Source organism: Nelumbo nucifera, chromosome 3 (assembly GCF_055504915.1).
Source record: "Nelumbo nucifera cultivar China Antique chromosome 3, China Antique-T2T, whole genome shotgun sequence".
NCBI lineage: Eukaryota > Viridiplantae > Streptophyta > Magnoliopsida > Proteales > Nelumbonaceae > Nelumbo > Nelumbo nucifera.
Genome location: NC_142651.1, coordinates 84,690,873 through 84,702,185, shown reverse-complemented (window position 1 = coordinate 84,702,185; position 11,313 = coordinate 84,690,873). Strand labels below are relative to the sequence as shown.

Below are 11,313 nucleotides of genomic sequence, written 5' to 3'. Positions count from 1 at the left end.
AAACAGGTTTATTGTTTGCATTAACAACCTCAAAGATGACCAATGTAAAGAAGTTTTCTTTTGAAGTGCATGGACAGCCAGTTGGGAATCTAAGCTGACCAATAGATTAGATTTTTCCAATTGAAGTGCTTGACGAATTCCTTGATATATCGCAAAATGCTCAACTTCCTCCACTAATTTCAGATCCTGTAATTTGAAGACATTCTAACTGGGTGTTTAGGATGATAACACCATAGCTAAAAAGACAATGATTAATTTTTCCTGTATCTGTGAATATGAGACAATTAGTATTTGAGTTTAAATGTATGTGTAATTGTGGAGGTATTTCCTAAGTTAAACTTGAATGAATTTGTGGAACAAGAATACCATTAAAGACAGTATTAGTTTTTTTGAGAACCCAAACATTTGATACAACTAAGTCTCTAAAACACTTTTCATTACATACAAACCAGATATAGTATAAATTTATAGCATATCAACTAAGAACATTCATAAACATAGATCTTTCAGGAAAGAGATTTGCTAGTTCAGTAATACAGTTAATCCAAGAAGAGTGAAAGATGCTATTTATATTGATATTCCAAGGGGATGCAAATAAGACAGATTGGGTGAAAGAGCACTCTAGAAATATATGATTCAGGGTTTCTAGATGATTATGACAAAGGACACAAGTTTGATCTTGATTTTTGGATAAAATTTTTTCTCTAATAGGGATGAAACCTTGAATAAGATGCCAGAGGAATAATTCATAACGAGGGAGGCTCGAAAGTCTCAAGATCCAATTTAGACATGATTTAAATTGGTCAGAAAGTCTGTGTGTATAAGGCTGAATTAAATCCTCATATGCTACTAAAGACAAAAACTTACCTGAAGAATGTTTGATCCAGATCCCAAAAACAAGAGTATTCGTTGGAAGAATAGGTGTTTGTAGGATCTGAGAAATTTGATTACTATCAAAGTAAGTTCTAAGAATAGACATATTCCAACTGCCATTAATAATTAGATTTGTAAAGGAAAGGTTTGATATGCTAGGTGGAATTGGTTGATTTATAATTGAAAAGTTTCATTACTTTGAATCCAAGGAAGTCAGTCAATTTTATAAGTAGAAGATTCAAAAACTAAATAACCTAGTTCCTGAAGGAGACTTTGAATTTTTGGTGCAATAGATTTCCAAAAAAAAAAGCTTGATCAGAGGATAGAATAGGGGAAAATGGCATTAGTTGGAAGATATTTTGATTTCCAAATTTGGGTCCACAATTTGTGTTGTTCATTGAGATATCTCAAAACTAGTTTTTTGAGCAAGACTTGATTCACCAATTTGCTATCTCTAAACCCTAAACCTTCAGATGATCTAGGTAGAGAAAGTTTATTCCAAAAACACCAACGATAAGGATAAGGATTAGTATCAAATTTAGCCCACCAGAAATTCTTAATAATTCGATCTATAATAGTAATGGTTTTTTGGAGAAGTTAGGATACAGTCATTGTGTGAGTAGGAATAGCTTGAAGAACAGATTGAATAAGGATTCATTTCCCAGCTTGACTTATAGGAAGCTGGTGAGAATTTAGAATGGATAGTCTTGCAAAAATAAAAGTCAATTGGGAATGTTTAGCTTTAAGATTATCTAAAATAAAAGACAATTGGGAATGTTTATTTCATCCCAAATTCAAAGGGATACCTAGATATTTAGAATGGATAGTCTTGCAAAAATAAATGCTTGATTTATCCAAGTTTATAAGTTGTCCTAAAGAATTCTGAAATTAATGAAGGATGATTTTGAGGGTGTCTAGTTCATCATGACGACCTCTCAGAAATAGAAGTATATAATCAACAAAGAGTAAATGAAAGAAAGTAGGGGCCATATTTGCTATTTGAATGCCTGATAACTCTGTATTTTGATGCCTTAAGGGCATCATTTTAGGGGTATTTTAGACCTTAGATTGACCAATCTGTACCCTTTTTCTGGTTAAATTCAATGTTGTGACCTTTGAGGGTCCCTATGCAAATTCTGGGTAAAAGCTGAGAAATTTATAGAGTTTTTTGCAGATTCTAGGAAGCTGGTGAGAATTCCAGCAGAGAGAGGGGGTGTTTCTATGAAAAATTGCGCACAGGAGGGCGCCTCCTATCTACTAAACCCAGAATGGAATACCTCCTACTATATTAGCATACTCCCCTCTCCTTAGCAAACCCTAGGGCGCCTCCCCACTCATTCTTTTCACCTCTAACAAACCCTACCTGCCCCTAACTACTAAATCCTCACATTCCATTCCTTTTAACCTCCACCCTCCATTCTAGGGCACCCTCTCTTTAGCATTCTAACGCTAGGGCACCACCTAACTTCTAATCCCCACCATTCAGCCTTTAGCCACTAGATCTTAGCCCCCTATTTCACTATCCATCTCAGCCATTCACTCTAGGGCGCCACCCACTCCTTTTAATCTTCACCATTCAGCCCTAGGCACCTAAATCTCCACCATCCAATCTTAAGAGTCCAAATCTCAGCCATACATAATATTGGGCGCCCTCTCCTTCTCTTCTCAGCCTTAGGATCACCTTAGGACAATCTTAATCCTCCATTCTCAACCCTAGGGCGCCCATATTTCTGCAAAAACCCAGTTGTCGCCCCCTTCTTTCTCTCTAATCCTAGTAATGACTGCCCTTCTCTATAAAAAGGACCCCATGGGCCTTAGAGAAGGGGTTGGTCAATTCATCCAGTTCATAAGGCTAAGGTTTCTTGAGGAGTTCAAGGGTTCTAGAAGGGAAGGATGCCCAGTTCTTGTCAAGAGGGGTTCCTGCAAACAGTCCAGCCAATCTGCAACTAATGCCACTAGATTTGATCATCCATTCTTTTTATTTTCTTTATTTTCTTTTAGGTTGGATTCTGCTCCCAAATAAGACGGAAGGCTATCTTGAGAAATTCAAGGGTAGAGGAAGAGGAGAATGCTTAAGCAAGAGGAGGGGTTCCTGCTTGCAATTCGCCTAGCCACTACTTCCACCTCTGGATCCGGATCCCAACCAGTTTCCCATTGTTTTTGTTAGACAATGTATGCCCTTAGTTCCAATCAAAATGATGTACATTATGACATTTAATATAAATGAATAAAGTACATATTTGATTCATGTTATTATAGTGTGTTTCTATGTAATACCCTTAAACTGGACACATATGAGACTCGTGTTAGTTTAGAATCTTCACAGTCATTGGATAGATTTGGGGAGATTTATCCTACCAAGACTGACACTGATGTGCCGCCAAGTTGGTTGGGGTGGCTTGTCTCAACTGCCAGGGTGAGACCTGAGGTACATGTAATGTGGGCATTCTTGAAACCCTGAACCGGACCAAATTCCAGTATTGCCATGGACCTTGGAGTTAGATGGGCAAAACTGTAATGTTACACCTATCCCCTAGACTCGATTATGGTACTACACTAGGTGTCGGATTGGGTTGTCTTTGATATGCCAATCAGTGAGATCCTTAGAGGGGGTCAAAACCTGAGTTTGTTGGGGCAACCTGAGAATTCACCTGAGTGGGTGATCATAGTGACAAAATCAGCCCCTTTGTCGGACAGAGTGAATGATCGGGGATGCACTCTCTCGGATGGAAATCTAAACTGCCGGTAATTGATTTCAATCGTTGAAATTTGTTTTGCAAAATATATTTATATAGATATATGCATATATATATATATATATATATATATATATATATATATATTATGGTTTCAAAATGTTTGCAAAAGGTTTTAATTCTCAGGAATCATGTGAGTAGAGAGTGCAGTAGTGTACCTTGTAGCCGACGGAGAGGTCCTCTCTTATCGGGCAGTGTTTGATCATTATGGGCTGAGAGGTTAAGTATAAGACCGTTGAGGGTAATACCTGATGGGCTAATCTTGCATCTGCCCACAGTGCTTGGGTTTTTATAAGGTGGCTTGGCCAAAGGACCATTTAGTGTAAATGTTGGGCCCATTAAGAGCCCATGGTGATGGACTCAGGGGTTCACTGTCTCCTACAGTGAATTCGGCCAGGCCTTGTAACAGAGGTTGGGCTGAACCCATGTGACTGATGTGTAGATCAATGTTTGGGTCCCATACAATACAAGGATATCCAACTGGGTAGCAGTTTGGAGGGTAAGTGAGCAGATGTACTTAATGAGCCTAAAGCCCAATTCGAACTGGCTTAATGAGATTAATTAAAAGGGGCAGTTCTGGGATTTAGATTAGCAGATAGGATAAGGGATTATCCCTATCCACTCAGAGCTTCTAGATCCAAATAAAGATTTCGATCAGGAACCTTGTAATTATATTAGAAGGTCTGATCTTTATCTATAGATAAGATAAGGGATTATCCTTATCTCTTAAAGAGAGTCCAGATCCAAATACAAGATTTGGATTAGGAAACACCTAATGGGATTAGGAGATGCTCTTTTTAAAGGCTATAAATAGAGGAGTAGGAAGAACCTCTAGTATACAATTCTTAATTCAGAGATTACAAAGAGAGAGAAACCTACAGTTCGACTGCTTTTGTCTTCTACTCTTTCCTGCTCTTTCCGCCCCTACCAGTTCAATCTCCACCTGTGGGAGTGATCAAGAAAGGTTCTTGATATTACCTTTTGGTAGAAAAGGTAATATGAAGTCGTGCTCACTAGCCCTTCATCAAATTCTTGTTGAAGAACCATCCTGTTGATTCTACTTCATCCTGTACCGTGTCATCTTCGGTGGAAGCAGTCTTTGGATCTTTCCTTGGGCGTAAACACCTTCATTGGAAGTTATTGTTACTTCGTATCAGGTATATCCCTCCACTCCCTTTTGGTTTCAGATATGGTCTGGTTTAGGTTCAAGATTGATCATTGAAAATGTAGTTTTCTAAAATAGGGAATGTGATTCCCACATGGGAGAGAGAAATTTTTGAAATTTCACCCAACCTACCTACAGGGTTCGGCCATCCATATGATGGATCTCTCATCCCTTCAGTTTTAGATTTAGTTTTTACGCGTGTTTTTATTTTCCGTTCTTTAATTTCCAGTTTTTATTTTATTTTTGCAATTTATTTTTATCAAATTTAATTTTGTCTTCCTTTCTACAGATTTGAAATTCGGCCAGGTAAGACAGAAGGCCCAGCTCGAGGAGTTCGAGGGTCAAAGGATAGATCCAGAGACTTCTACCTCTGATTGAGTTATAGATTTTTTATTTAGTTTTTTTATTTCTGTTATTCATTTATTTTTCTACAAATTTTACTTTCAGCAATGTTAGAATTTTATTTTAATGGATTCCAGTTCAGTTAATTAAATTTTGTGTTTATGCAATATCAAATCTTTTTATTTTGTCTAGATTGAAGTACATAACAATTTTTCCTTCACTTCCCTGTGCATACGGCCCCTTTCTCACCACTAACTGCATTTTGTAGTTATTTTCATAATCCAAAAATTTATAAATATTGAAACTAGTGTTCCAAAGTGGTTAACGACATGATTTCGGACACACCAAGTTTTTGGCGCCATTATCGGGGAAGCAACGGAGAAAAATTTTTATTTGCTTTGTTCAGATATGTTTCATTAATTTTTTTTTATTTCATTTGATTATTTGATCTGTAATCTCATTTTAATTATTGTTTCTTTTTTATTTTGCAGGACGTAATAGCAAAAGGTGGGGTACCGGAGCGTTGTCGGACTGTTGAAGAAAAGAGAAGAGAAGAGAAATTGGGATTGCGATTCAGGTGTAGTCAACTCAATTTTTTCTTTTTTTTTTTTATTTTTGAATTGTTTTTGGTAAAATAGGGTTTTCGAATTCTTAGTTAATTAATTTTTTGATAGATCCTATTTATTTATTTTTTAGTATTATTTATTTTTTGTTTTGTTCGTAGATCTATTTTTTTCTTTGTTTTAATTTCTTGAGCGAAATAGATTTTTGTTTAGGATTGTTAGGTTCTATTTTTTTCTTTATTTTCACATTAAAAACTCACATCATTTATTTATTATTGCATATTCTTTTCTATTATTTTCTGTTTAATCCTTAGAGTAGCGATTTCCCTTTGTTTTAAAATTTTTGCATTTGCATTCCAACATTTAGGGTTTGATATGTTCTAGAGCATGCATCATATAGGGTTATTTAATTGTTGAAATTATTTTGTTAGTTGCTAATGTATTAGGGTTTTTCATTTTTTTTAATTGCTCTTTTTGCTGAATTAGTTTGTTTTATTATTTTATGATAATTGCATATTAGAGATAATTGTTCATGCATTGTAATTAGTTGCATTTATTTTGTTTGTTGTGTTTTTCCGTTAACCCATTTAAGGGCAATCCAATTTAAATAAGATAAGGTGGGGATTTGTTCCACCGATTTGCGCCATTTATTTTGTGCAGATTAGCGTTTTCTAGGAAATTTGTTCCCAGATTTTGGGCGATTGATATGAAATTAAATATTTATAAATCTGAATTATATTTAGATTTGTTTTTCATATTTTTCTTGATTTTTGGGTTGTTCGTACAGTGGAGATCAAAATCTTGAATGGCGCAAGAAATCTGCGTTTTTGCTGTTCTTTTACATTCTTGGTCTGTAAATAATTATTTTTAATTTTTTAGATGGAATGTATAGGAATTCGATTTTGATGTAATATTAATAGAAATTAGGTTTTCTATTTTATTCCATTCAAAGTTGAAGCAGAAAGCGCAAGGAGAAGAATTTTGCAGATTAGGGTTTGGCCATCTGCAATTTGCAATTTTGGAAACTGCATGTTGCGATTTAACTTTTGTTTTGCAGGGTATCAATCCTACTAACAGCCCTCCTACTGATACTTGATTGTCTTGTATCAGTAATTTAATTTCAGATTATGTTCTTGAATTAAAAATCAAACCCTAGACCCATTCGAACCAAATTGGACCAAACTGGTTGGATCAAATCTGTGGTTCGATGGGGGCTGTTCTCAGCCCTAATTTTTCACTGACGGGTCCAGGAATTGATGGTTAATTGCAAGATGCAATTCAGCCCACACCTGTAAAACCCAGTTTTAATATGTTAAAACTGCTTCAGCCCATATCAGCATAAATGATATATGGGCCGAACTACTCTTTGCATTTCAACCCATATACCTAGATGATATTAATCAGTAATATTATGAATTATTATGGGCTTTAATCATGGGTTTTACAGTTATTTAATTGATTGGATCAATTATGTTTTTCCTACATGTGATGTATGGATGTGTGATGTGCAACGTTCATGGGCCATAAGTACTTGGCCCATGTTGATTCGATAGTGGCTCTTGTGCACACCATGACTGAATGCACATCATTGCCATGGTGTGCTTAAGATCATTGGGTGATCTCCCTTTGTGGTGGGCCCTACACCTCCCCAAGAGGATCCGTGCGGAACCCTAGCCGTTTAGGGCCCACCTAAATCTGGCTTTATGAAAGTCAGTGGAAGCCACTTTGGTTTGACCTAAATTAAACTAGGGCATAATATTTTGTTCCCTCCACTAAAATATGAGTGCATGTGGTAGGGAGATTCATATGATGAACTCTCTAAAGGCCTTCCATCATTAGTATGAAAATAGGTCCTTCAGTAATGAGGAAACGCACCATAAAATTGGTCTATCTATTTGCTGCTGGATCTGTTGGATTGCTTCATAAGATGATAGGGTGTCATAAACCGATATGGGAGGGGCCTATTCTAAAATGAAAGACTCTCTCACGGTACCTTGGCGTTCACGAATATGATGGGTGAGCACTCATTGGATAGAAAGGTTTAACGTAAAATGGCAATGAACCTTGTCTGACAGAGGCCAAAGGGAAAGCTCATAAGATTTAACCTAAAATGGTAATGATGGGTGAGCACGCATTGTAATTAGTTGCATTTATTTTGTTTATTGTGTTTTTCCGTTAATCCATTTAAGGGCAATCCAATTTAAATTAGATAAGGTGGGGATTTCATCATCCTTCCTTGGCCCAAAAACAACCACCCTTTCACATGCGGTTCACCCTAAACCTTAATTTAAAATTTGGATAGTAAGATCCTTTAGGGGCCCCACACATTTGGTTCAAAAGTGTGCTAAATATTAGGGAAGCTTGTGATTACTTTCCATAGCCGACAGTTGGTGTCTAAGGAAAGAGGTTAACCGGCTAAGCCTAAGCGGGTTTTGTGGTTAATTAATTAGGTCATTGCGAGAGCAAGGGGAGCCTCCCACATCCCCACTCTTACCTGGCTAACCAAAGGAAGTGGTGTAATTCCAAGTGAACCTAAGAGGATTCACATTGTGAACCACTAGTTTAGGAAACCTTAGGTTAGCCCGTAGGCCGTGCGTTTGAATTGCTTGCATTTTTTTAATTTAAAAATTCAAATTTGAAATTAATTTTATAAAATTTTAATTTCAAATTTCAAAAAAAAAGAAGAAGAAAAAGGGGGTTAAAATAAAATAAGATAAAATGAATCAATGGCCGGAGTTTGTGGAATGAGAAACTACTTCCAACCTCTCTTTTATTTTCTCTTGTTTTTTTTTCTCTTTTTATTGGGAGTGAGTGCATTTTATGCTCCGTCTCACTTTTGGATCACTTGGCCAGTAGGTGCATTTTATGCTCCGTCCTATTGTTGAATTTACTGGCTAGTAGGTGCATTTTATGCTCCATCCTACTATTGAATTACTTGGTTGGTAGGTACATTTTATGCTCCACCTACCAATTGTAGCAATGGTAAAACAACTACCCAATTTACTTAAACTTGAATTTAGGACTAGCTTAACTGGAAATGGCTTCAGATAAGTCATGTACTCCTTGATTGCACCTCATTACTAGGTTCACAAGAATTTTCCTAGAACATTGTTTCAATTGATTTCAAAAGAGTTGAGGTTTTGATTTTTTTTTTTGAACTGAAATAAAATCCTATACTCTCCCCCCCCCCCCCCCCCACACACTTAGTCTACGTATTGTCTTCAATGTAAGGTAAAAAGAAAAAGTGGAAATAACTAAACTATAATAACAAGAAGAGAGAAAAAAAAAAGAAAAACAAACTTCCCTGTTTTTAATCATAAACTGGATCCTCCAAGTCTTGTAGTTGCAACTTCCGATGTTTTCCCCTCTCATCCATCATGGGTGGGTTTAAATCCAGAATAGGGGCCTGCACAATAGATGGGAGGAGTTTTGTGTGAGTTGGAGGTGTTTCAATGGAAGGTCGCAATTGCTTGGTAGAGGTCGGTCCATCCAATGGTAAAAATTTTCCTTGTCTTGACTTGAACCCTTCCTGACCGGCCTCCAAATAGTTCAATACCTCCTTAACTTCCTCATCCAAGACCTGTACGCTTCTACAAGAATTAAGAATGCAGTTTTCTAAAGGATTATCTAATTTAGATGCGTTAATTTCAGCTGCCCAAATATCAATGCAATCAATTGCATATATTTCATGTTCAATTGTGTTAGGATATTTCATGGTTTTAAATACATTAAATACTACTTCTTCACCATTGATTTTATGAGTAAGTAGACCTTTTTGTACGTCAATTAAAGCATTATCAGTAGCAAGAAAAGGTCTCCCTAAAATCAAAGGTATTGTCCTATCTTCCTCCATATCCAACACAATGAAGTCAGTAGGAATAATAAAATTGTCCACTTTGACTAAAACATCTTCTACTATTCCCCTAGGATATTTAATGCTTCTATCAGCTAATTGCAGGGTAATAGTAGTAGGTGTTAGTTCATGCAATCCAAGTTTTTCAAAAATAGAATATGGCATTAGATTTATACTGGCACCTAAATCACATAAAGCTTTCTCAAACTCAGTATCTCATATGGTGCAAGGAATAGAAAAACTCCCTGGGTCCTTGAGCTTTGGGGGCAATTTATTTTAGAGAATTGTTGAGCACTCTTCGTTTAGTTTCACCATTTCGCATTCCACCCATTTCCTTTTATTTGACATCACCTCTTTCAAGAATTTGGCATATTTTGGCATCTGCAACAATACATCAAGAAGAGGAATGTTAATATGTATTTTTTTAACACCTCTAAAAATTTTTCAAATTGTTTATCCAAGTTAGCTTTCAAAACATTTTTAGGGTAGGGGAGAGGAAGTTTAATGGCATCTAAATTTAGTTTAGGTGTACTCCCTTCGATCTCCATTTGTGAATCGGCTACCTGAACTTTTTGATCAACATCCTTGATCTCGCCAATAGTCTTTCCACTTCTTAAGGCAATGACGTTCACTTCCTCAAGCTGTTTGCCACTTCTCAAAGTAATTGCCTTGCAATGCTCCTTGGGATTGACTTTAGTTTTGCTAGGAAAAGTACCTTGACCTCTTGCATTGAATGAACTATCCATTTGACCTATTTGCATCTCTAAGTTCCTATTTTGGCTGGCTATTTGATCAATCTTTGCCTCCAACCTGTCATATTGTTTTTCCATCTTCTCAAACCTTTCAGAAGTAGACCCAATGAATTTCTCTAAAGCTGTTTCATAGGAGGATCTGTTTTCTTGTGGTGCTTGGGGCCGATTTTGATTCCTTCCTTGAAAGTTATTTTGGAAAGGTTGCCTTTGGTTATCTCCTTGGTTTCCTGGATTTCCCCATGCTAAGTTGGGGTGATTCCTCCATCCAGGGTTGTAAGAATTCGAGTAAGGGTTGTTTGGTTGCCGATTGGGATTATTGACAAATTGGACTTGCTCCATCCCATGACAATCTGAATTATGGTGATTTTCCCCACAAGATTCACACACTTTTGGATGGTTGGAGAGAACATTGATGTTCACTCATTCCAAGGTCTTGGCTATCGCATCAACTTTGGAAGCAAGCAAAGAATACCCATCCACATCATAAACACCAGCAGCCTTTTTTGTAATGCTTCTTTCATCAAACCAATGGTAGTTATTAGCTGCCATTTCTTCAAGGAGAACATTTGCATCTGTAGCATTCTTGTTCATGAGAGCCCCACCAGCTGCTGCATCAATAGTACTTCTCATTTGAGGGGAGAGACCATTATAGAACGTTTGCACTATCAACCAATCTGGGATACCGTGATGAGGACACTTTCTTTGAAAGTCTTTGAACCTTTCTCATGCTTCATAGAGAGTCTCTCCATCAAACTGAGTGAAATTGGTGATGCCATGCCGCAATTTAGTAGTTTTTCCTGGTGGGAAGTATTTTGCTAGAAATGCCTTTGTGAGCTGATCCCATGTAGTAATTGATCCCGAAGCTTGAGAGATTAACCATGTTTTGGCTTTGTCTCTAAGAGAAAAAGGGAAAAGCCTCAGTCTAATGGCATCATAAAAAACACCATTCATTTTGAAGGTATCACAGATCTCCAAGAAATTTGCCAAATGAGCATTGGCATCTTCCATA

General features: G+C 36.7%; 1 non-coding gene across 1 annotated transcript; it reads left to right on the top strand.

The window, feature by feature from the left end:
- The first annotated feature begins 10,983 nt into the window (after nt 1-10,983).
- Nucleotides 10,984-11,090, top strand: LOC148801557 (small nucleolar RNA R71). Its single transcript, XR_016084870.1, has one exon. It is a non-coding gene; the product is annotated as a small nucleolar RNA R71 (small nucleolar RNA).
- Nucleotides 11,091-11,313: the final 223 nt, after the last annotated feature.